Below are 26,938 nucleotides of genomic sequence, written 5' to 3'. Positions count from 1 at the left end.
CACCACCTTGCTGGGAATGCGTAAGCATCATCACAGCCGCTCCCTGCCATCGGGCTGATGGCCAGGCGCAGTGCCGTCCCCTCTGCTCCCCTGCTACTATTTTTCCCTTTGCATAGCCAAGCCATTTGTGACAGAAATTAGAGATACAATTAATCTTTGATTCTTTGTGAGAAATTGGCTGTGACATGGAGGTCAGCAGCTGGCCCATCAATTGCTGAGGATGGTGGAGTTTAATTTGGTTTGTTCCCTGACCACGGAGACAGTGCCATTTATCCTCTAATGACAATGGAGACACTGCCACACCAGAGACAGGCGCAACTCTACTGTCCTTGGGGGCTCCTGGGGATGGAGGTGGCAGCAAAAGGCTGGGGAAAGCAACAGCAGAGGAATATCCAACAAAAGTTGTGCAGGTCTTCTTTCCTTCCTAACCCCAAGGGATAGAGAAAGCACAAACACGAACCGACACCCCAAAGCAAATTGGGGGCTTTCTACACAAAAGATGGAATGAGTGGTCAGAGATCACAAATCCTTCACCTGATCTACCTTGCAAGCACCAATTTCCCTTCATGTGATTTTTCATCTAGACCATCCAGTTTATCCTGCTTTACTCAGATCCTCCTTAGTTTTATAGACATCTGTGATCTTGCTCTTATTCAGCTCTTTTCCATGTAGGGGTTTTGACTGGTTTCCTCTCTCCTTGTAAGCAAAGCCGATTCATAAAATTGAACTTTAACATTTAACATTCTACTTTTGCTGTGGCAGAAAATTTCATGCGGGAGACTGAAGCTGGCTTGGAGATGAGAAAGAACAGCAGAAATTGTCTGCCTAATTATCTGTGTGCCCCATGAAAGCTTCTCAGATATTTTCTTGTCCTTAATAATGACAATGGCTAAATTTACATACTTCCATAAATAAGAATTATGAAAACATTTTCCATTGAGATAACTTCAACACATCCCCTTCTTATTTCCTTCTTAATAAAAAAAGCACTTTTTTTGCCAACTCTCGTTAGCTTAAAATGTTTAAAGGAAATAGTGATTTCAGCTGAAAGCTAAAATTCTTTGAACATATTTCTTGCCTGAGCTGGCACTACAAAAATTTTTCCTTAAAAGTGTTCTGTGCTAAATGAATTGACCTACTCCCACGAGAAGATTCAGCTTCAATAACTATTTCAAAAGTAAAAAAAAAATTGCTTCATCAAAAAAATGAGGAGCTTAACCCAACGTCTAACAATCTTCTGGCTCTGAGAGAAGCTGGGAAAAAGTGGGGCTGAGCTACATGACTCATGCCATGCCCCAGGGTAGGTACCTTGGTCTGAGGCTCACATCATCCCAGCTCAATTTTTGTACGAATCACCACCAGCAAAGATGGTCTGGGAGCCAAGTCCAGAATGAATCTTCCGATCCAGCTCCACCACTGAGCAATACAGAATTAAAGGCTCCACACTGCACTGGCTCCTGTCCAGGAAAAGGAAAAAAAAACAAAAAAGGCAAAAAAAGGAAGAACTGCATGCTGAGGAGAAAGGTCCAAAACCACCCACCCATCTGCCCCTCCTCTCTGCCAGCTAAACACAGCTGTCAGCAAGAGCCCTGGTGCTACACAGCGCATAGCAACAGCAACACGTTGTCTACAAACCACAGCTGGGATGTTTATGGACAAAACAATGTCCCTTCTGGGGGCTGGAGGGCCCCCTTGCCCCATTCCAGATTGTGGGACTTGCACCATGTCCTCAGCATTGGGAAAAGCCACTGCAACTGTCTCAGGACAGTGGTACTTGGAAAAGTGAAAAAAATGAAAAAAAAAATTTTCCCATTTCCTCCTGGTTTCATTTTACCATCCTACCATGGGCGGTATGCAATAAAAGATTTACTCAGTCTTAAACCAACTGCTCCAGATGAGAGTCTGCCTTTGCAAAGGGACCCTGTTAGCAATGCCACAGTGTCATTCCTTCGTGGAGCAGTTCCACATGTGTGTTTGGAGACAGATTACTCACTCGGCTGGCTAAAAATAAACTGTATTTTTTTTCTCATCTGGGTTCCCATCTGTAATGGGGAAAAGCCTGCTTCTTGACTTAAAAAAAAAGTTTAACAGAATTCAAAACTACAAATATTTTCACTTTTATTTTTCCCATTTGGAGAAGCACAAAGTTAAGAAAAAATGGTAATGCAGTCCTCCCCTCTGCAAACAAGCTCTGCTTCAATTTTGGACTTTTTTTTTCCTCCTAAAGCCACTTGAATGGAATACCAGGTAGCAGTCAGGGACTGGAGCTTTCCAGGGTCAAGTGATCAGCCAGAGCAAAGCGTTAGCTCCCGCAGTAGTGAGGCCTCTGGTATTACTTACGCAGAGACGATTTTCAGATTAAAATGGCAATTTAATTTCTTTCATCTCTCCACTTCCTTTGTATCAATATCCTTTTGTTCTAGAACCTACTTACCTGCTCCATTTTAAAACAGACATAGATATTGCCCCTCTTTTATGAAAGATTTATGAGCTCTGCTTTTACAAATATTAATATTATATAAGATGATCTGCCACAGGCAAAGGAAAGACTTGATCAGCAAGTTTTCTTCCTGATCATTTCTTTTTAAGGGTGGTAGGTTGGCATTTACAAGAAGACAAACCAGTTCAGGATAACAAGGAGAGGATAAACAGGATAAACAGCAAAACAGAAATCAGGATAAGCAGGAAAATTATACTCAAGCTGGCTCCACAATTCTGCCTGCTCTTGTAGTATTAAAATGACCATCTATCTAAAGCTTAGCCCTAAACAATCAGGACATTTTTTTCTCTTGGAAAAAAACAGCCTTAATCCCGTAGAGGTTGTAACATTCCCTTCGCTCAGGGATGGAGATTGTTATCCTCAGTGTACCCAGCCTGTTGCCAAGCCGAGAGAAGAGCAGAGCTTTACCACAGTCCCTCACTCCTTGGCAGATTCATGAAACGGACCCTGAACTTTGCACCACCAGCCCACACTGTCTCCATACCCATCCCATCAAAGCTGAACGAAGAAACTGGGGTAACTGGGGTTAAATTTAGAACACTGCTGGCAGGGGTACAAGCAGCTCCCTCAGTGCTCTGCCTGAAGGTGTTGGTAGCAATACCCACGGGCTCTTCTCCCTGGTCTGTGTCACGGCCACCAACATTTCTCTAGGCACCTCTTTGCAGCCAGTGACTAACACACCCCCAGAGACCATCTGGATGTGCAACATGCACTGAGAAGACCCCAGTATGTCACAATTTCCAAATCTTTGGGGCAGTCCAAGGCTTGAGCAGAAGCAAGTTTTCTTCCATTGAAAAGATCTCTTTTATTAACAGTCTTTGAAAAGCCTTACCAAACTGCACCTTTTTTTCATTAATCAAGTGACAAGTTGGTTTTATTCATTTAAAAAGGGTGTTGTTATGGCTGGGAGGTTAAACCCTTACCCTGACCTGAACCTGGCCCTTGGCTTTCTGGCAGGGGCACCCCGCTCCCTACCGACTGTGCCCCATGCCCTGGGCTGCAGCAAGAGCACAAACCACCCCACCACTCTTCTCCACAGCTCATCTCCTGCCTTCAATGCTGGATAACCACAGAGAAACAGACCTTGTTTCAGTGGAGTTGCCCAGAGACAAGAGGACTTTTCCTGCCAGAAGTCCTGTTGTACCCTGCAACCATGCTTCACACGTGCAAGGGAAGAAAATCCAAACATACTAGTCAACAAAATTAATGACCCAGATTAGTAAAACAAAGCTACAACTCAAACATCTGGAACTAATTTTCAAATTACACTTTGCTTTATCTCTGCAGCTACCATTAAATAGGGTGGAAGCTTTTAAATAATAATAATAATAATAATAAAATCCCAACACCACAAGCTAGATTAAAGGAAATTGCTTTGAGCTGTTTGAGGTTTTATTCCAAGTTATCGAAGGTTTACAGTATTACAATTTTTACAGCCATTTTCCTGAGATCAAAAGACCCCGGGAACAACACCCGTTAATTAGAGCAACACATATGGTCCTGCAATACTCAAAGGAGCATGTTCCTGCAATGGAACGGCCTCCGGGACCCACAGAGCCAGCACTTCCCTTCCAAACGTTGCCACACACCTCTCTAATCGCACGCACACAATCAGCTGATTAATTCATTAGGAGAAAAAAATTGCAGTTTGGATTACAACCAGGATTTTGGCTGATACCACTGCTGAACTGCGGGACTAGTTTCATTAGCTGCCATCAGAGGAGTTGCTTGAATCCAAACAGCTCTCTTTAATTTGAGCAACTGTTGTGTACAGAATCCAGGGTGGAAGTTAATGCAGCTGCTAATAACTTCCTCTCCCTAACCCTTGCTTTAAATGTTCCGTTAGTGGAACAGCCAGCAACTGGATGCTAACGTGGCTGCCTGTGGGTCCTGTCAGACGTGGTCAGATCTAGAATGTAACTTAATGCTCATTAGAACAGTTCTGCTCATGTTACGACTCTCCTGGGTGTTGGGGGGAGGATGTCCTTTGCCTGGCAAGGTGGGGAGAGAAGAGGGCTGTGGTGACTTGGAGACAAGCCTCATCCACCATGCAAGAGCTGTTACACAAGGTGCAAGCATCTCTTTGGTTGGATGCATACCCAGAGCCTTCCAAGAAACACAGACTTAATCAGGAGATGTTGCAGAAGCAGAAGGAAATTCTCTGCAGACCACAGAAACAGCCTTATCAAACCTTTTGAAATGAAGATCAAAAAACCAATTCCTACCCACAGAAGGGGGACAGAGCAGTGCAGCACAACACAGTATTTACTACAGATGGCTTAGATTTCTTTTCAGAGTACCAACATATAAACAAGATACAGCTTATTCTGCATTTTCAACATAAATGTGTATTTTTCTTGGTGGAGATTTAATACACTAAGGCTTTAGGGAGTCCTTCAATCACTGAATGCTTTCCAGCACATCCTAAAAATTTCCACTTGAAGTCAATAAACAAAGCAAAAAAAACCCCAAAAAACCACAAACATAAAACCCCAAAAACTGCATCTAACTGAAATCCCACATGAACATCAAAAAGCGGTTTCAACAGTAATAGTTTTCTGTTTCTACATCAGTCCTAGTTTTGCACTATGCTGCCTGTTGTGGTCAACATGTCAACATTGAGTTATCTAGAAAGGAAAAGAAGAAGTATAACGGTGTATAACGGTGTATAATGGTCTCTTGAACTGTGATGGGAAGTTAGGTAAGCGACAGAATTAGCATCCTTTTATCTTGCTACAGAAATAGCTCTAAATCACATAACTCATGGCTGGTTTATGAAAATAGCCCTGCTACATTGAGCAGGTGCGGTTGGAGGCTGCTGGTGGCAGGCACAGGAGGCTCTTACCTGGCAATGCCATGTCTTGGTGACAGATGCCTATGGTCAGATCCTGTGCTGAACAGCAACCTTGGGACCTCGGCTTTCCCCAAGTACCCTCAGCACTACTCACCACAAAGGAAAATGTAGTGGAAAATAAAACCACAATGAGTTCTAGTCCTCTGGTGGGCACAGAGGCCAGTAACATCACTGGAGGGGAGCTAAACAACCCCTGTGCTCCATTCTATTGAGAAGCACAATAAGTAACTACCACTGCAACATATGGCTCATAAATACTGGCATCAGTTTGGATGTGCTTTCAAACCCACATTAGATTATGTGTGTGGCTGGTACCCAGGTTGTGTCTGGCTTTGCATCCTTCAATGTGGTAGCTGTTGGATTAATTCACAGACTTGCTCCACCTCCATTTACACAGGATGAACCATGAGTATGGTCTCGACTGACAAATCCAGTGGCTAAGCAGAGTAGAGGAAAACTCAACTCCAGTGTTAAGAGATGGAGCAACAGGAATCCACAAGACCTGTTAGTTGCCACTCTTGAAGCGGCTGCAGATGATGATCTGTGATGTTCACAGCTCACACAAACCCCAGGACAGGCAGTTCTGGATGCTGGCTCCTTCTGTGCTGGAAACCAGCAGCCAGCATGTGCACAGATCTGGGAAATCTTTTTCCCTGGCAACTCCCCTTCTATACCAGCATCACCCACTGTTGTGCTCTGAGCAGGTATGACTAACCTCAGATCTGCTGTGACAGGGCTATATTAAATGTTACCAGATCCAGTTCTGACAGCATTTTGTAAGCCCAGAATTCCTCTCCGCATGTGCCCAGCTGCAATCCACACGCAGCCAGGGAAGAGAAGAGGTTTCTCTGCCTGACACCGCACAATAAATCACAGTGAGTGACTGCCTCATCCATGAAATCACATCCTCTCTGTATTACAAAAAGGGAAAGCCAAAACTTTGTGAATTCGGGGTTTTCTGGGCACAGGACAGGACTACCCGTGGTTTCCTGGAGAATTTTGTGCAAGGATCATCAGAGTCCAAAGCTGCCTGGGAGCTGCTGTGAGCAGAGCCAGCTGGACAGTGCTCCTCAGGAAACATCTGCTGAAGAGGGGCTGAGAGAACAGAACGTGCCTTGACCTTCCTCTCCCCATGCTTCTCCACCCTGTCTCATCCATACACTGGGGAGAGCAGCTGCTGTGGCCCATGTCCAAGGGAATCCCAGAATCAGGAGGCTCCCTGAATCCTCTCCATCACTGGAGTGGGGACACCTGCCCTGCACATAGCGGGGAGGCTCTGTCAGCACACCGATGTTTGGATTTTTACTTAAAATCTCAAAGCCTCCCAAGTATCTGACACAGGGCTATTGACATCACCCAAAAAGACTGTGCAGAGAAGTTCTGAACACTCCTATCTTCCTGTTGGATTGAGACCAAGATGAACAAGAGGATGATGCGTTCTTTTAAAAGAAGTACAAATTGCGCTTTACCAAAATGAGAATACACATGGAGGTTCTCTTAAGGGATGACATGAGAGGTTCTGATTTTGCTTAGTGAGCCTGGCCATCTCACCAGACCTGAAGAGCACATGGCTCATGGTATGTAGGGAAAGTGAGTGTCACACAGAGAGCACAATGGAGTTAATCTATACTCTCGCCCAGTGTCACAGAGATGAGCTCCTACTCCTTCAGTTTCAGTCACTAAACAAAGCATATCTGGCAGCAAACTGAACAGACTGCTATACATCAAAACAAATCCTTGCTAACTCCACTTACCAGATCCTTTGTTAGGACAGTGTCTTCTCCAGGAGAGACTCCAGACCTGTCTCCCTGCAGTATGACCAGGAACACCAGAGTTTGCATTGGCCTGTTCGTGTCCTTGTTCGGAGCTCTCAGTCTCCATCCTAGCCTTTAGAGTTGCACTTCCAGCATGACTTAGCTTACTCCCCATTTACAGCAGCACGTGACCACCCAGGTCTGAGGAGTCACTTTCCTTTTCCGTTATCCCAGTCACACCCAGCTTCAACCATGGCCAGCTTGCACTGTGCAAGTCCAAACATGTTTGCAAAAGGCATCCTTTGATGTATGGATGGATGAAGAGAGAGGAACAGAAGAAAATCTATTCAGATTGCTCTGACACAATTGCATCTGACTAAAAGCTACAACCACAAAGGCAGCAGCAGGCAGATGCCCATAGTAACCCCAGCAGGGCCCACTGTAATGGACTTTTTGTTTGCTCTATGTCTAAGTGAGCACATTGTATGCCATCATCTTGTACAACAAGAAGCATTAAAGCAGCTTCCCAGCTCTCAGGGCATGAACAACACATATGACAGCCTGGGGGGCCATGCAGTGGGGTGCTGGGGTGAGCAGGCACCACCAGATCACCCTCAAAGCCTGGCATGTGGAAAGGCAGCCTGCAAGGTGGGTTAGGAAGTGCAGGGAGAAGGCAGGAAGAAAGCATGCCTCACCCTCATAAAGACATCACAGACTACTTGGTAAGAGAAGGCAAGTGTCAGCCAAGAACAAAGAGACCTCAATACAGATCTGACTGAATAGAAAACTGCAGCAGTGACCTGCATTCCGGGGATTACTAAAGCCAAGACAGGTCCAAGAAGGAAATGGTGCTGGGATAAGCCTCACCCCCATGGATGCTACCAAGGCTATGTAAGCCCACCACCTCCTGCTGTCCTCCAGCACCCCAAACCTTCAGCAGGCAGGGGCAGGCATATTGCAAGAGCCTGGGGTCTTCCCATGGTGTGCTGTGCCATCCAGCATGTTTTTCTTGCACAAGCTACTCAGCTGCAACTGAACTGGTGCAGTTATCCCCCCAGCAGCAACAGCCCACGTGCAGCATTCACATCCCACTTGGCTAGCCAAGCGCTCCAGGGCGATGCTGCCCACAAAGCCCCAACAATTCCCCCTGAGGATCAGATATCAGATACTGTCACATAGGCATGTGGCTTCTTGCTCCCTTGCCTTTGTACACACCACACCCATCCTCTCACCTGTGCCCAGAACACTAGAGATTGACCCCTGCCAACTTGAGCATCCCAAGCAAAGCATTTCCAGCCATAAATCCTCCACTATAGCAAACTGAAACTATTAGGGGAAAACAAGCAAAGCCTTCAGACAAGAAAAGTTCAAACAACTTTAGGCAGGGTAAATTCAAGACATATGTGATCTGAACAGCAAGAAAAATAATTTAAGTGTGTGGCTTCAGCCTCCTTTTGCTGCTGGAGCATCCACTCGCTCCCTGCACACAGCCCCAGCAAACAGGACTGAGCATCTTCTTGGCCAATGCAGGCAAGATCTGGGCATGCATCAGCCATCACAACACCAGGGACCTGAGGATAGCAGAGGTAAAGCAAAAAATTCCTCACTACTTGAGCAGGTGAAGCTGCAGGGAATGAGGCAGTGCGTAAACGAGGAGCATCCAGGGACAAGAGCCCTCCTGAGAGCCCCAGTGAGTAAGTGCATTTTAATGTTACGTAGGGGTGAACTTTACACATCTTGTAAGGGAAGGTTAAAGCTTAAATTATTCTCTGTGAACGCGAAGGTTCACAAGTCTTTTATGTATCTTAAGTACTGGAAGCTGGATGCACAGCCCTGCATAGGGTCTGGCACTGGCAGGACTTTGGGTTTCGAGGGAAAATAGAAAGTTTGCAGGCAATTATATTTCTTTGTATTTGCACACTTACCACAGTGCTGGCTTCAGCTGGGAGCCAGTGGTGAAACCACATTTTTTTAATTAAAAAGCTGGCTGACTATGCTGTTATTCAAGCTCATTTTGTGGCTTTTCTGGCCACGAGTCTCCAAGGCACCCGGGGCAAATCAAAGCAGCATTCTCAGGCACTGCCCCTCCCTGTCCCCCTGGTTTGTTAGGAGGGACTGAGCAGGTCCAGTGTGGCCAGATGCTCCCTGGGGCTCTTTACACCTGTGGGGCCATGATCCCTCCCTCACCACTCACAGAAAACCTGCCCCACAGGAGCAGGAAATTGCTTTTTCCATTACAGGTACAGGATGCTCCAGGGTAGTGTTTTGGGAGGTTTTTGGTCCAGCCTCTTCCAACAGCCACTGCCCATCAACTACCCATGCCTGCAGGGAGAGCACCCTATCCTAAGAAAATTACTCCCAGTCTAGCCTCCTGCAGTTCAGTGTCTGAGCTTTACATTATGCCAAGAAATAGACAAGGAGAAAAGATTTACTGCTTCTCATAAGGGGATGTCTGAACTGCTTAGTGTACCCTCAGAAGGCTCTGAGCATCTTGACACCTGAAACAGGAACACACTAGCAAAGTGAAATGACAAAAACAGCTTCTTGACCAAACTGTAGACTCTCTCTGCCTTGCCATATGATGTCCCACTCTCCAAGCCCAGAAACTGGGGAAAAGGGGCAAGATGGGATGGGACCACTGTCCCCAAGCGATCAGCCAGGGCCCTACTCAGGGCAGCTCTGCGGCATCCTTAGCAACAGCAGGAGCCAAACTCAGAAAGGGGGAAGATTCAGGGGCTGATTACTCAGCCTAATAAGTTAGCTGAGTTGCTGAAGCAGCTACATAAAGAAGATAGTTAGGTAAAATTTTAATTATGCATATAATGGTTTTATATTTTTGTTACCTTATTTCATTATTGAAAACCTTTTCTCACATATACATTTTTATTCTCAAATCCAGTCACCAACAGAAAAGAATATAAATAATTTAATGCACAACAAGGCACCAATTCTTCTAAAAGCAGCAGTCCTGGAATGAGGCCACTCAAAACTCTCAGCATCTGATACTTTAATGTCATACCATCAGTATTGCACCCAGAGGGTAGCAATACACAGCTCCTCCAAGCTATACAGGCTCATTTAGAAGCTGCAGCTGAGGAGCTTGTGCAAGAAAAACACCTCTTGGTGATCATCAAAATAGAAGAGAAGTCTTTGGCATGCACCAAGGCAAGGAGAGCCTACCACTGAGCTTGTAACACCAGCCTGTGAGCTTCACAGAGTGAAAGGAAAGAAACCTCCAGCTGCAGAGTCCTCTGTGCCCTGGAGACCCATAACCAGCTACAAAGATTGGGCTGGGCAGGAACATTCCCCTATCAAAGCCCTTTGGCACCACAACACCATATTTAGGATGAAGCAATTGTTACAGCACATCAAACGACACCAACAAAAGAAGTTCTCCAGCACTGAGAGCAGCTGTTTAGTACCAGCTAAATAAGCCTAGGAGAACTGAAGCGAGACCCTCACCTCCAGCTGTTCTTGGAGGAAACACTGCTAGTCATCCTCACCCACAATCAGTGTTTGCTTAACAGACAAATTTTTCTAATTATGTTTGTCAGCTTTGCTAATTACACAAGATATGAAGCACAACACCTTAATTTTTCATGTATCTGCCTCCTTGTTTTTCCTTCCAATAGAATGAAATTAAAAACAAATTCATCCATACAGCCTCTACCCCAGTAGAAGCCAGATTTTCACCACAGGTATCCACACAGCTGGGCTTTTACATTTTACTTTCTCATTGCATTTATTCCTCCCAGTGAAGCTGTATTAAAAATGTATCAGTTAAAACAACACATACCTGGAGATCGAAGTCTGCGCTGTGCTTTCTTGCGTTCTTTTCCTCTCTCTTGGTCCTGCTACAGTGAGCATTTGTGTATAAAGCCCAGTGAGGTCAATGGGAATAAGCAGGTGCTTAAGTTTTATGCATGTGACTAAATTAGCTGTTATCAAAGAGAGTGCATATTTTACTGATTGCTGAATCAAGCTACCAAATTGGATCAGCCCAATTACCATCACAAAGAACCTTTTTTGCTTCTCTGTCACTGAGACAAGACTTTCTTGAACTGATAATTTTTGCATTACTCAGTGGAATGAGCCCCTGCTTCCACAAACCCTTCCCCTAGACCCCAGTGCTCTGTCTTGGGCTCAGGTAAGGGGCAGATGTAAAAGGAGTTGCTGAGACAGCTTTGTAGCACTGCAAATGGGAGGTAAGTGGATCCACCTGCTGTGGGTGGGATCACTCTGGATTTGCTGCTTTTCCATGTGTGTGGTGCAAGGAGCATGGGCAAGCCTTCTGCTCTAAAGTAAGATGGGAAATTGGGACACATTCCAAAGTACCATTGGGTTTTGCCAGGAATGCTAATGAAACCACAGCTGGCATTAAAAAGAGTGCAGAAAACAGTCTAAACTGGTACTGCAACATGGTGACAAAACATTTGCTGCTAGTGGTGTCAAATGAGCTGCAGGCAAAACTTCATCTGAATGACCACCTGTATGATGAGTTTCCTCCAAATCCCTCCCACAGACAAATCAGAGCATTTGCTAATGTCGGTAAGGGGGAATGCTCTGGATCACCCTGGCACTGTCTGTGCCAGCCTGCTCCATGATGACCCAATTCTACATCCTGCAGGCAGGATCCTGCTCTAGGTGCTGTGGGCAGGCTCCGCCCTTACCTGCTGAAAACTTCCTGCCCCCCGAAAGACAAAGGGCTGGCTGGTTTTGCCAAGGATATCCCAAATCACAGCCCCCCCATCTTTCCAGCCCCATTTATACACAACTAGGAGGCGTTGCTGCAGGGTTAATTCCTGGTTTTGGAATCCGCAGGACTTTCAGGCAAAAGGTCCCATGGCTGTGGCAGGCATTGCCCTCTGCTCCTCTCCCTGCTTTTATCTGGTGTGGGAGCAAACAGGAACAAACAGCCTCTGCAAAGGGACTTTATCTTTGCTGGCAGGAAACCGTGAAGGTTAGAAGGCAGCAAGGGAAATCTGTGCTGTCAAAATCAAAGCTGCAGTAATTAAACAGACGTTTCTTCTGTCCTGGGGAAGTGGTTGGCAGAGCCGTAGTTGTGAGCAGGGACTCTAGGGACTACTTGCATACGACAGGAAATCTCAACCCACTACACAGCACACCATCTCACCCCCAGGGCTGTGGCTGGTGCCAGAAGCAGGGTCACCAGGCTGCTAAGCCTGTCCCACTCCTACATACCAGTGCTGTCTGAGGACCCTCACCCTGCTCTTCCAAGTTCATCTTGACCCTGCAACTCAAAACTCACCCTTTCTTTCTTCAAACCTAAGAAAATCTCCCAGAAAGAAGAAGTGGGGGAAGAAAAGGAGCAGCTTGTAGAGCACTTCTCAGTCTGATGTGCAAAAGCCAATTACCCAAAACAGAGGTGAATCAATGGAAAAGGCCCTTGGGTGTGAAGGAAGGCAGCAGCTGGCCTTTTCCACAGCCTGGATCAATGCTGCTGTGCACTAGCATCTGCTCGCCAGATTTCTATTTGTTCCAGCGATGGGTTGCCAAGGTGTTAATGTCAAATCATTCAAATTGCTCACAGAGTGAAAGATACTCAAGATTCAAATTACACCTTGACCTAGTTGGGTCATTTTGCAGCAATTATCACCAGCTTCTATGGTGGAAGATTGTAAGAGTTCAGAGGAGGAGAATAAAAAAGTCTCGTCCTTTCTTCACCTTGCATACAAATGAAAAACAAAAGTGATCTTCTTGCTCTTGACATAACTATGCTTTAAAGAGCTTCACAAACATCCATTTCCTCATTTGAGCTCACACAGAAGACATATTATCTCTTTTAAATAAGATTTCTCCTTGGCAGCACACACCCTGTTCTCTATCTGTAACACTTTAAGAAGCCAACAAGCGGTTATTTGCAAAACTGATGGTAGGAGATGGATATAAGCTATTATAAACCTCAGCAAAATCGGCCAATTTCATGAGGTTTGAATATACGGCCAAATTAATCAAGTCACACAGATTATGAAATGTGAAATACAGCCCCCGAGCTCTCCACCCACATGGGAATGATTTGGAAAATGCCCAACCATATCAAGGAATAGCAAGGAGAGAAAATTATTATTATTATAATAATTATATAATAACAATAATAATATAATAAAGCAAACAGTTTGCAACACAATGGTTTCTCAAGCACTGATGCTCTCCCTATCAGAGCTTCTCTGTCTCATAAGTTCTGCTTCAACTTGGCTTTCTGTCATTGCCACACTCTGATCTTCCAGTAATGAAGCCCAAGGAAATTGGGAGTGATGTCTTTGAGCTCTGGACCCACTGACTTCTGCCTCTTTTGCAGTGGGGCTGGATCAAACCCTTTCTTACCAGATGTTTTGGCTACCTTTTGCCTTTCCCTGTTGCCTCTCGCCCAGGTACTGGCACCACAGGTTCCACTCTCCAGGAAAGGTGGCCCTGTTCTGCTTGGAAACAATTTCACTCTTTACAGGAGAAATAAACACAGGAAATGGCATTTCCTTCAACATCAAAATTACGGATTCCTCTGACTTACTTGATCTTGTTTGTGAGGTCCTGTATTCAGTCATTTGGAGACTGTATATTGCTTCATTTCCCCTTTTTTTTTTAATGGTTGAAATCTGTTTTAACAGAGAATGAGGAAAAATTATCTGTTCCCAGGCAAAACTGCCAGGAGCTGGCTGTGGCTTCCATCTTTTGCTAAAGATAGGGCATCACACACTGAATGTGCCTTCCAGTGTAGATCACTGAGTTGGATCAGGGACATCAGCAGAGCAAGGCCATGTTGTGCTGGTGCTACTGAAGAAGCTGCTCCCTGGATCTGGATGCATTGTTTTTGAGGGTGCAGACAGTAACCTCTCTCCTAGGGACACCTGCTCTCAGGTACCTGCACTCAGAGAGGATTTTCAACTGTGACAAATACAGCACACACAGAGCTGGATTGAGCATTTCCTTGCTCCAGGGACAGGCAGCATCTGCCAGGTGCCAGTGGCTGTGCAAATCCAGGGAAGGCTGGATGTGGCAGGAATGCAAACAGGCTGGGATAAGAAGACAAATGGTTCTGAGGGAAGTACAATGACCTCCCCAGCAGTGTCAGGAAACATTTCTCAAATGGAAGAAGTCATTAGCTGCTTCTATGCTCACCTAGCGGGAACGTCACCAGCTGCTTCATGCAGACCTGACAGGGCTGGTTCTACTGGGGTCGAGGTCACCTTCCTGCTCTGGGTGGCAACAGCCATCTTTTCTCAACACAGGCTTAGCCACTGGTCCAGGCCCCCCTGACTCTGCCCTGGCCTAAGCTGATGGACAACAAATTGAGCCATGCCAGAAAAAAACTAACTGGATCCTGAAGTAACTCCCAGTGCTCATTCCTCTATAAAATCATAAGATTTTGCTAAAGGTGGAAGGCTACTGCAAAGCCTGTTGCAACGGGTGGGAAACCAAAGACCTGAGCAGGTAAAGAACTTTCTTAAACTCCATGAACAATCAATGCATGTGCATGGGTTTACACAAATAGTTAAATATGCATTCACTCAATGCAATTTAATACTTTGCAAATAACACTCCATCTCATCTAAACCAGGGCACCAATTATTTTCCAATGCTGCCAGTAGCTCCCCAAGGTCCCAAATTAGCAGCTGCAGCATAGGGGGCATGGCTCAGCAGGGTGTTAGAGCTCACCCATGCTGCAGCCAAGCGCTCTCTTGAGAGGCTTTTGCCCTGCAATTGCCTTAGAATAAAGGAATGCAAATAAGTGCACTCATCACCTGGCAATGGAATGTTATCATCAAGGGTCTTTTTGGAGCAGTCAGGCACAGAAATGGCACAGATATCTGAATCTGTCAAAAAGGCTAGAGTGAGAAATGAAGGAGGCTAATCCAAACCTAAGTGTCACCAAGGGATGCTGAGACAAAAAATGAACTTATGCATTGGGCCACCCCACAAAGATGAGCTTTAAATTTAGCATGACTGAATCAAGATGCATTCAAGATAAGATAATCTTCTGCATTATTTCTTAATCGTGAAGATGAGGTGGTACACCCAGGAAGGGCAGCCATGGTGGAGGTGAACTAGAGGTGTGCAGCAGCATCAGGCCACTGCTGCATCGTCTCCTTCAGTGGGCTCACCAGGAGACCCTGCATGAGTGAGAAGTGTCCTCCAGCCCTCACTCCACAAACTGTGGCCGTTTTTGGTCCTCCCCTCTGCTCAGAGCTGTCCCTGCAGACAAGAGGACAGTGGCAGGGAAGCCCTGCAAGAGCCTCTCAGCCACAGCATGTCTGTGCATGCCATGCTGGGCACCCTCCTTCCCCCACCCCAGCGCAGGGCTGGCATATTACCAGGGAAATTAAGCAGGCAATTCCTAAAGCTGAGAGAAAAGCAGCAGCCACCTGGGCCCTAGTAGCCAGGTCACTTAATGACCAAAAGGAATTTTCTAGAGATGCCAGAGAAACGCAACAGTGAATAAAAGAAACACTAACTGCTCTGATGTATCCAGAGATTGCCGTAAGAGAGACGCTTTCAGGGAGCTCTGGATACTGGGTAATGCCCAGTCCTGTCTAATTAAAAGATGAAGCAGGAGATAGCTGGAGTAGCGGGAAGCAGGAAAGAGCAGGGTGGGCTGGGGCCGAAGTTCAAGGTTTTCTGTGTCACAAAGAGCCAGGACAGCTGCCCATGAATGGCAGGAGCATCCCCCTGCAGCCCCTCTGCCCACGCACTTACTGCTGCACCTATGGGGGTGGCATTTACATCACCAACTCTCCCAGGAGACTTTATATCATAATTCACGGCATATTCCCCTACACAAAATGATCAGTGCTCATATGACAAAGTAAAAGCACAGGTGACTTCCCCAGGTTAGAGCTCCAAAGTTCAGGATACAAACCTGGCACCCTTGCCCTCACCCTTTCACATCCACCATCAGCAACAGACACCACCTCTCCTTTCTGCTCTTTCTCACAGGAAAACCATCATCACTCATCATTCAATTTGCAAGTATTTTCGCACTGTACAGCTTCATGCTCTACCGCATGTCCTAGCCTCCTTTGCACATTTGCAGGCAGCACTCCCCCTTCTCCTAGGACTGGCAAGCTGTTTTCTCCTGAAGCTCTTCCAGGTTATTGAACTACTTTGTTAATGCACCTTGTTTCCCATCAGTTAATGGCAGAGTGCCGGGGACACAATTTATTTTCCATGTTTATTTATGTCAGGAGAGTCCTTAAAGGATTTGTTTGCTGTTGCCTCAGTTGCTGCTTATGCTGAGGTTACTGCCTGCCCTGCTGCATTACCAGCAAGTCAGGCTTGGGGCGACTGGAGTCCACCAGTTTCCCCTCTGCTGTTCTGACATTATGGAAACAACTAATTTCCCTTAGGCTTCTTAATTAGGAGCAGAATCATCCTTTTCACTGGCCAATAGGCCCTTATGCCACATGAAAAAAAGGTAAGCTGAGAACCAGCAGTGGCTCCTCAGCTCAGCAGCTCTGTTTCTGCACAGTCGCCAAAGATGGGTCAGTTCTGGTCACCTCCTTTTAGGATGGTTTGAGCACGTCCTGTCTGGACTGTGATAATACAATGACAGCAGAAAGTGCTGTTGCTCCCACAGTGGAGTGCCCCAGGAATGAGTTCCTTCTCCAGAACAATGTGGATGGAGACCTGAAGCCCTTGAAAAATTCAGGTATTGGGATTTTCTCAACAGAGCAATTCCCCCTGACCTCATCCTCATAGGGGAACCAGCTGGGTCATATTTTACTCCAGCTGCCACTGCCTTTATTATTAAAATTTCTCAAGGCTCAGTCACTTTGTTTATAGAAAAAAAAAAAAAAAAAAACCAACAACAAAATCTGTGGCAAATTTGCAAACTGAGCTGTCCTCCTCCGCACCAGCCCATACTCAGGGCTCCCCACCAGCCCAGCTTCATCACCCACAGATGGCAGTGAGACCCTGCACCCTTCCCCAGGTTGTCCAAGCCAACACGTCACCCCACTCCCAGCTGCTTCCAGCAGCTTTCCAGTTCTTTGGAACATCTCAAGGTGATGTGCTGGGGACCTGGCTGCCAATTAGTTTGCTCTTTAGGGTTCTAGACTACCCTGGGGAAGGAGAGTAAGACATATTGATTTTCTTTGGTTGCTGTTGTTGCAACCATCCAGGTAAAGAAACATTTATATTATGTCTGTAACAGATCCCTATGGAAGCCGTTCAAGCATCCTACCTGCTGCAGAGCAGAGCTGGCAATTTTGCCAGAAACTCTGTTTTGAAGGGGTTTGCAATGTTAATTAAATTTTTGCAGTTGTATCTCCTGGCTCTGAATAAGATCAGAGCCTCTCTGAGAATGTGAGCTCAGCTCCTTGGCCCCATTCAAGCCTGGCTCTGAACAAGTCTGGCTCTCAACAATGAATTCCCTCAACACAACATCAGAAATATATTATTGTTCCTCCACAAAAGGAAATTAATTCAGGACTGTCAGGGTTCAGACACAGTATTGGTCCAGATAACCTACAGGCTGAGAGATGATCGCAGAGCTACAAAAAACCAGCAGATGTCCTTGCCCAAAGAACTGATTCCTCTAAACACACAAGCAAATTGAATATCTGTGATCACACAGACAGGCACAATGCTGGAGGGACGGCAAGTCTCCGCAAGGACTCTGGATGAATTCCACACAAAGTTCCCAGAACTCTGGCTTCCTTTCACTTCTGATGATGCACAGCCCCTTCCTGGGCTGGTACTGGTGACATACCCGACACAGATGGGCTTTTATTGACTCTGCTTTCCAGGAAAACATGGAAGGGAGAGGAGCTGGTGAGTGTGGAAAATGCAAGAGACAAGTTGGCTTTAACGGTTAAAATTCTTTAGACATTTAAAATAGGCAGCTTTTTAAGGATATTAATAAATTAAATAGAAGAGAAACATGGAGAAGATAAGGAGAACTTGAACTCAGGGGAGCTGTGGGACTGGGGCTCCAGGGCAGCAGAGCCAGATCTATTGCCAGGGCTGTTCTGCAGCAGCAATGGGAGACCAGCACATGGCTCACCAGTGCCCCACAGGGCTGGAAAACCAGAACAGAGGATGGAAAACACTGACAGTGCTGGGCTGGCGTTTCCTACCCAGCACAGTACCATTTCTGCCAGCTCTTACAAAGAGGCTTGGGAGCAAGGTGGGTGGCAGAGTCAGAAGCCACTTGGCACCTGCAGGTTTGCTCCAGAGCCGCTATTCATCACCGCCCTTTGCAGCCAGAGCTGCTGCATATGACTTGGGGCTGGGGTTTGTGAAGGCAAGAGCCAGCAGGTCGGCCCTGTGAGCTCCTGGACACATTCAGCCACTGATGTTTTCAGAAGATGACCAAAGTAGCGTGGCGTTTTCTCAAGAAAACAGCAGAGCTGCTGCAGTTGGCAGGCTCAGTGCTTGTTCAAGAAGAAAGTTTGTACCGCTGTCAATAAAGGTGTTTGCTATGAGGGACATGGGAATTACTGCAGAACAACAGCAAGGAGGTGCAGAGGCACTTGGGGAACTTCACCCATTAAAAGCACAGACAGCTGTCACCGTACAGGAATTCTGCCACCAAAGGTGTACACAAGATGCAGGATTTAGGACCTGGGAGCCCCTATCCCCAGGCTCAGTTAATAGCATCTCCCACAGCGTCAATACCACTGACATCAGTGACAAAGGCTCTCGGGCTGCAGCTCCAGGGGACCAACCACCGGGCACTTCTCCCTGCTCCCACGGATGGGCTTCTAACCACCGCTCCCAGCCCAGCACCAGCATATTTTCTCGGCTATTTTCCTAGTTTCCACAAGAGGGCATCGGCACGACACCGACGAGACGCTCCTATGTCCCCTCCGAGCGGCGCCGCCCGCTCCGGTCCCCGTGGCGGCGGGAGCCGGGGCCGGGGTCTCCCCCAGGGTTCCGTCTGCAGAAGGAAAGCGGCTGATGCACATCTCCCAGGAGATTTCGACTCTGGTGCCGTGACTCATCACGACGCTTGCTATTTCAGAAATAAACTCCTTTTCCTCCAAAAGGCGCGTTTCTTGAATAGCTGTGCCAATACGAAGGGGCTGCAGGGAAGGGAACAGGCGTTCCTCGGGGGCTGCGGAGGGGCTCCCACTGGCACCTCTTTTCTCCAACCTCCACATTCCCGTGCACAGACCAGGCAGGGAGCATGAACCCTCGGGAGCTGTTCCTCTGGGGAAAGAGCTTTGTCTGAAGGGTGTGCTGGGCTCCTGGTAAACCCTGATGCATGGAAAGACTTTGCTGGCAAGAGATAAACCAGCGAAAGTAACCCCCTGTTCCCTCCCCCAGTAATAAAAATCTGAATGAGAAACACACAAAAGCCACCCAACTCCGGTCTGGAGCGGATACCCTTCACAAAGGAAGCTTTTGGCTTGGAAACCTGGAGCTCAGAGCTGAGGTCACCTTTCAGGGAGTGATGAAACCACTTGGTCTGGCAGATCAGGCACTTGATGCTGTGGACTTTCAGCAGAGAAAGAAAGTTTTTAACCCAGGTGAGCCGGTAGAAGACTGCTCAAATCAGTGATGGCCTCTTCACTGCCCATACAGGACTCTGTGGCATGACAGTTGATTTCCTCTAGATTATCTTGATCTTTCTGGACATTGAGTGTGTACCAAAGCACAAGATGTATCAGAAATGCCAAAACAGCAACAGATTGTCTGACAGGCCTGTCATTCTGTCATGAAATGTGACATGCATCCTGCCCGAGAGGAAGGACTGGATTGCTGTACACTTGAGAGCCAGCTGAGGCCTGGCAAGATTGCTCATTTCGGAGTCTCATTGATCAGACCTGGAGGATACATTGCTGCAGTATAAAAGAAATGTGGCAAGAGTCCCAAACTACCTATCTCTCTTTAGCTGTGCCTTCATATAAAACATGTTGTCATTTCACAGGTGTGTCTGTGAGGAATGTCCCATTTGTGAATCCAATATCCTCTCACTTTTGAACAAAAATGCATCTCTGACGTGAAGGATGCAAAGGTAGAGAAAGCATGGCTCAGTACAGAGCAATGGGGAATTTGCCAAGCAGCATCAAAATGGAGAACAAACAAGAAAAATAAAAGCCAGCTTAATGCAGAGAGTTTATCAAAGGAGAAAAATACTTTTTGTGCATCATCACTGATTATCCTGCTGCGACAGATGCACCAGAGGGACACTGTGAACATGACAGCCGGACAGAAATGACAAAGTAAACACAAATAACAAGGTGGGAACAAGTCAAAGGGTGGGTGGGAGCTCCCATGCTCCCCACCACAAGCCTCGTCAAAGACACATCCCTGACCAAGCACCAGCCAGAACATGATTAATGTGGAATAGATGTGCTATCTCCAGAGGAGATAGCATGTGGTGGACTCAGGAAAAACATGAGAGACTGCTGGCTTTTTCTTGCTCGGTGATAAATGAGACCTAACACCCTTTCCCAAAGACCAATTACATCAACTCCAGCGCTGCAGGTAATGAGGTCTGGAGTCATGGTGAGATTGTCTCTAGCAGTCATGGTATCATTTTGCTTCTTGTGCTTCTGTTGGGGTCCCATCACTAAACTTCTCAGTAGCTACAGAAAGACTGAAGGAGCATTTTCTTGTGTTACACCTTTAATCCCAGCAGTCATCCAAGTTTTTGGTAATTATAGTTGTGGAGGAGCCCAGCAGAGTCACCCAGCAGCTCAGTGAAGTCACAGCTTCCATTCTGAGGAAAGCAGGAGAATCTGTCTCCTGAGATGTACTTCAACCACACTATCAGCAGTAGCACTTTTGCATGACAGCATCTCACTGAGAAAAGCAAATCTTCATGAAGGGTTAACTGATATGTAGACAGTCAAGAGCAAGCACTGTAGCCAAGAACTTGCAGTATTTTGTAAAGTCTACAGCTGTCAGTCAAGTGGATGCTTCCTCAGAAGAGTGTTTCCAGGTTTTCCTCTCAAAAGAGATCCCATGGGAACCCTTTCCTCACACACTGATCTTTTCCATCTTTTTATCCCACTTGGGACCCCTGCAGGGTTCAGCTGCTCCCTTGGTCCCAACAACATCCTCAGATCTGCTTCCTCAGCCTTTGGACAGAGAAATCTCCCCAAGTCTGCAAGCAGCCCCTGAAGTTTCTTTTTGATCTCTTGGTAGTCTGCCATCTCCAGACAGAGGCATTTGGTAGAAAGTGAAAAAATCTAGAGCCAGGTGGTTTTGGATGCAAGCCCTGGGGAAGCTGCATGGAGGTTAAGTGCCCCCACCACAGTGCATGACAGGCAACCTCTGCAAAAGAAGACAAACCTTTGGGTAGAGCAGTCCACTTATCTCCCACTTCTGTTTTGGATGAGGAAGACTTTTGTCCTGTACTCTTAAAGAAGGATGTGTATAGCGGACTGTGTAGAACACTCATGGATTTCAGAGCAAACCCAGGATGTAACAGCAGCACCAACACTGTTGGATGCTCTTTGGCAGCTGGGAGCTGAACCACAGAGATGCCAGCTGGGGTTTGTTATATGACAAAATAATCTAAACATGTCCATCACCTTGGAGCAAGGGCCCCGTGACACAGGTAAAATTGCTTTTGTACACTCAAAAGATCAATATTGTCAGGATGAAATAGAATGTGAGCCGGTGTGAAGAACTCTGCCTGACCACTGACTGTCAGAAACAGGCAGAAACTCCCTCTTGTAAAAACAATATGAAAAAAAAATCCTGAATATACTGCTACTTCCCAAGTCACTGTATTTGGACTGTTGTCACTAGGAACTGTAGGTCATCTCCAGATTTCCTGGAAGAACAATTTTCTGTGCACGTGGTGTCTTCTGATGCAGGAAGTTCCTCAGATTTAATTGGGTTCTTTTCTATTAAATCATCATGGCTAATTAAAAAGTTGGAATCCCATCTGAAGACCACGCTCCTCGCTGAATGTCGGCAATTATCCATGTCAGGTGTTCCCTCAGAACAAACCTGTTGTCAAATGCAGTTTCTCATTCTGATCTAAAATTCTCTGGTCCTCCAGCAGCTCCTTCCCTTCGCCCCTTTGTCTGCTTTGTTTTGCATTGGATTTAACTTTGCATATGTGGTTTGGTGCGGGTTTTTTTTTAATATAACATCAAATCTCTTAATTCTCTGACCCAGAAAACAGAGACAATCCTCATAAAAATCTGGGACAAAGAAGATGCAGCTGGCACGTGTGCAGCAGCAGGAGATTCCAAAACTCCCAAATCTACCCATTTAAAGTGATCTTGATAAAAGAAAGAATTTTGAGAACTGTTGCTGTCAGATCACAGGTTATTTTGAAAGCAAATCCTAGGCTTTTAAGTCATGCTCTAGTCTGAGCGAGACCCTTTAAAAAGTGACAATGTGGTGGCCCGTGTTCATCATCAGCCAAGATGTGATGGCTTTTCCCTCCAAGTTGTCACCTCCACAGGGCCAGCCAGGACAGGAGACCCACACAGGGTATACAGCTGCTCCCACAGGGTCTAGAAATTCCAGAAATAAAGGTTCCCTCAACCACAGCATGACCCTTCCCGGAGCCACAGAACCCCATTCCTGCCGCACTTTTGACAATGAGTAAATAATGAGAAATTAGTGCACAGCCCTGATGATGAGTCACAGCGAGACGTGACTGGCAGTTATGAACCTGCCAGGACAAACAGAGTGTCACAGACAGCCCTGTCCTCCAATCTCATGGATACATCACCCATGTCACCCCTTGTCCTCCACAGAGCCAACACACACTGGTCCCACTGATGAGTCACACCCAACACCAAAACAGGAGAGCCCTGGCCAATGCTGGGCAGGGAGGGGGACGCATTGCATTTGGTGTTGCCTCTTTGCGTGTTTACTTTAATGAGAAAGAATAACTAAATATCCAGCTGAGTCACATAGGCAGCGATCTCCCTTCGCCACAGGAGATTTTAGGGGCAAAAGGAGAAGATGGAGGTACAGTCACACTACATGCTGTCCCCAGGGAAGGGGGTGCCTGCTAGCCAGGAACTTCTACCCCCAACACAGCACCAAGGATGAAGAGCAAGGCCAGTGCAAGAGCTCACTGCTCCATCCCCAGCACCAACTGTAGGGAAGTCCCTGGTGACAGCAGGGTTTCATCCACTGGCTCTGAACACTTCCCGAATTTCATTAAAGTGGGTAATTTAGCCTGACTACCCTGGCTAGTTCCCACGGCTGGGACCACAATAGCAGCCAAGCCCAGGAGGAAATTGCATTACTGTACATGGAGGTCTCAAATCTGAAAGAGAAAGAGCAGCTCACACCAACAAGGGCTTTAATACCAGATTAAATGCTTTCACAGCAGCCCGGGTGTTTGAAAGCTTCCAGACAGTCTTTTGTCAATTTAGTTTGCATTGTACTTTGGCTTCAAGAGGTACTTTAAAATGTAACCAGCTTTTTTTTTTTTTTTTTTTTTTTTTAATATGGTAGCTTAGCTTTCTTGAAGGGAATTCATGGACCTGGGATGGGCACTGCTCCATATGGGAAGGCGTGAAGTGCTTTAATGGCAGAGGGACCAAGCAAAACTCCCCTCTCCAAGGCTGTTTAGGGACTCTATTAAGTATTCTGTCCTTAAAGACTTGCCATTTTAGAAGGCTGAATGAAGCTCCAACTGAAATTATCAATTTTTAATTTCCCCATTAGCAGAAACAGAAGAAGTACAGTACTTGCTCCTGATACAGGGAACAGCCTACATTTGTACAAGGATTTTACTTTGAAAGGCTGATTACCCAAGCCTTGAACCAGGAGCTAAGCCATGTCTCAGGGACATGCCCCACTGGGTACTTAAATGCAGGAGTTTAGGGGAGATCTTGGCTAACTGGGCAGATGGGAGCACGAGGGCAGCTGGACCAGGATGCGGCATGTGGGCAGCGGGATGGTCCTACCCTACTCAGGGCTGGGAAAGCACCCCAAAAACAGCAAGAATGAGTTTGGGCTGGCTTCTACTCTGAAATTTGGCACTTGGGAGATGCAGGGCACACACTCATAGGAAACTGCTGTTCCTCCTGTCCCGCTGCTCCCTGACATGGGGACACAGAGGAACCTCTGTCTCTCCCCTGGCCCACCACAGCCAGCGGGAGGAAGCGGGGGGGGAAGGGGGGCACAGCCTCGAAGGGCTCTGTGCCACCATGTTCGGCCCACAAATGCATCCTTGTCATTCAAATGAGAAGCGGCCATAAAAGGAGGGCCCAGCCCTAAACAAAGAGCCACTTGGGATAAGGCAGAGAGGGACCGAGGGTCGTGGTCTCCACCGACAAATGCAAATGCCTCCAAACCCTGGAAGCAACTTCTCTGGGAACAACACAGACAAGGCTTTGTGAGCAGGATGCTGTGCATACGAAAGCCCCCAGGAATGCCCAGCAATCCCCAGCTGGAGAAACGCCTCGGGGGCATGCATAGACCTTCCCTCTCACCCCTGGCCACAAAGTCAAGAAAAAGCAGCTCACAGTCTTCTTTTTTTTCACCCATGCTCTAGTAACCAAACTAAAACTTTCCTGGCACTCCTGCATCCTTCAGCCACTGACACCAGAGCCCATGTCCACAAAGGATGATCTCAGTGATGCCACCAACACCACCACCACCATCACACTGTCAACTCCTCTCTGGCAACCTCTGTGCCAGGCAAAGCAACTCCCTAAGGCAAAACGTCTCCCTTGGGGCCAAGCTAGCCAAGCCACAGGTTTTGCCCTGCATAGCCATGTCCCCACAACAGCAGCAATGCAGCCCAGTAGGCGGGAGCTGCCTGCAGGAACAGCCGGCTCCCTTACAAAGCAGCCAGCCTCCACGTCAACACCTTCAGTGTCCAGGCTCCACACGCCAGCTATTCTGAAAAGCGCAGCTTGAAGGTAGACCTCCCGCCAGACCTGGTACAAAGCCCAGTGAAATGAGAGCTCTCATTACTAAGTTACTGCTAGTGTATAGGAAGTTTTTGCTGCTTGCACTCCTGAGACGTCCGAGCTCAACAGCCATAAAAAGATGCAATCTGTGAATGTTGTGGCGGGGAGGGCTTGGAGGTTTACTGTAAAGGCAGCAGTGCAAAATGCAAAGTCATAAATCTCAAAAGCAGTGTACTAAAATTCAATGGAATCACTCAAGTCAAGCTCTGTTCCATCAGCTATTTTATGTTCTCTTTGTCAGGGCAGCTAATGGAGAAAAACAAAAACATTAATAATCAAGTTAGATTTATAAACTGGGCAGGATATTCCACTAGTAATGAAATCTGGAGAATCGTTCCATGTTATATTGCTTTGGGCAGCATGCTAACAAGAATTGCCTTTGAATTTTAGCCCTCTTTCATTCTGCTGAACTTTAATTTGGCCCACCACCATTGTTTCATTTAAAACAAACTCCAAGCAGGAGCGGAGCAGAAGATAGAGATCAGAGGCACAGTCCAGTTCAGCACTGAAAACCTCTGGGTTAGAAGGGGTGAGCATTTGGGCTATAAAAGCGCTGTTGACATTGTGCTCTGTTTACTGCAGAGAATTGCTGGATATAATTTTCCACGGTTAGCAGAGCTTTCTATTGGCATGGTGTCATGTTTCCTAGATTTCAAATATTTGATTGAAAAGCCCCATAGATCTTTAATTTCGTAGTTGCTTCATAAAGTGGATGTCAAATCATTCTTGAGGCTCTCACTTCCCTGAGAGTGGTAGTTTTCTAACAAAACCTCTGAAAATATCTGGCTTCTGTGCTCCCTACTGCTCAGTAGAGGGCGTAAGCTTAAACCTAATTACATTCAACCCCTTTGATTTACACTCAACCCCCTCACTCAACGCTGTCTCAAGCTGGAGAGATTCTTTGCCCCAGCAAGGACATCAACAGGAGGGAGACAGCACCCTGACATCAATCATACATCCTAAATGTCAGATTCTCAGCCTAAACAAGTCTTGGTTTAATGTAACCCCCTTCTCCCGTAGTTAATTTCTGCTCAAGTACCACCATCCCCACCACCTTCTGCTTTGCCAGGCAGCCCCAGCTCTTCAGCAGGGTTTGGAGAGAGTGCTCAAATCTACTCCAGGGCTAAAAAATTTACATTAATGCCTGAAAGTTGTCATCAGTAACTAATAAGCCCCTCGAGTATTAACATTTACCCTGTAAAAGCTGAGTGCAGCTTATTCGGTAGCGAGGGTAAAAGCAGGTCAAAGACAAAGTTTGAGTTAAATTGACTGGGGCAGAATACATCAATCTGTGTGCTGTTTGTATGAAATATTAATTCCAGCTTTAACATCTGGTTACAGAGGAACGTGAATGCACCATAATGATGCAGGTATACTTTATATTCACCACATTTTCTATTCTCTTAGGAACAGATGGGGAACGATAGGCTTTGTCTTCCCTGGCAGGTGTCTGAGCCGGAGCCTGTGAGCCAACGCACAAGCTTGGAGCCGGAGCCTGGGAGGCGGAGGCAGCGTCCTGGCGCACTGCTCTAAGCGAGCCCTGCTCATTAGATAACCCTACCGCGCCGCAAACCCTTCCTTCCTCCCGCCTTCACAGCAGTGCACTGGCAGCATTTCGAAATGTACTAAATTTCAGGGAATTTCTCTAAACTGGAGGGTCCAGCTCCAGGACTGCCCGCCCACACCCAGCCACAGATGGCTTTCTGACACACAGGTTTGATATAGTCGCAGGGCATCTCTGAGCTACAACTGGTATAAGCTACAAGAAACTTCTCCTCCTTCAGGAGAAAACCCTTAATTTCTTCACTCTCAGAGGGGTGAAGCTGTACAGACCTGCTGGCACTGTGACCTGGCAGAGACGTGACCTAAGCTCTCCATGCCTGCTGAAACCTGTTATATCCTTGCGGACTAAGCATGCACCTGTGAGGGGAGAAGCAGGACCACAAGGATGCCCACGCTGTGCAGC

The 26,938-nt window shown here is 46.7% G+C and overlaps 1 protein-coding gene across 3 annotated transcripts in view; it reads right to left on the bottom strand.

Moving 5' to 3' along the window:
• Positions 1–26,938, bottom strand: part of MMP17 (matrix metallopeptidase 17) — a 50,337-nt gene that overhangs the window by 22,217 nt on the left and 1,182 nt on the right. Inside the window, exon 1 of one of the 3 annotated variants that reach the window (XM_066562411.1) lies at positions 1,309–2,722. The exons of 1 other annotated variant lie outside the window; for it this stretch is intronic. The gene's annotated coding sequence lies outside the window, so the exon portion shown is untranslated. Of the gene's footprint in view, positions 1–1,308; positions 2,723–26,938 lie in introns of those variants that run through there. One more of the 3 variants, XM_066562410.1, reaches the window with a different exon arrangement.

The sequence above is a fragment of the Molothrus aeneus genome, chromosome 18 (assembly GCF_037042795.1).
Source record: "Molothrus aeneus isolate 106 chromosome 18, BPBGC_Maene_1.0, whole genome shotgun sequence".
Taxonomy (NCBI): domain Eukaryota; kingdom Metazoa; phylum Chordata; class Aves; order Passeriformes; family Icteridae; genus Molothrus; species Molothrus aeneus.
This window is presented reverse-complemented; position numbering and strand designations above follow the sequence as displayed.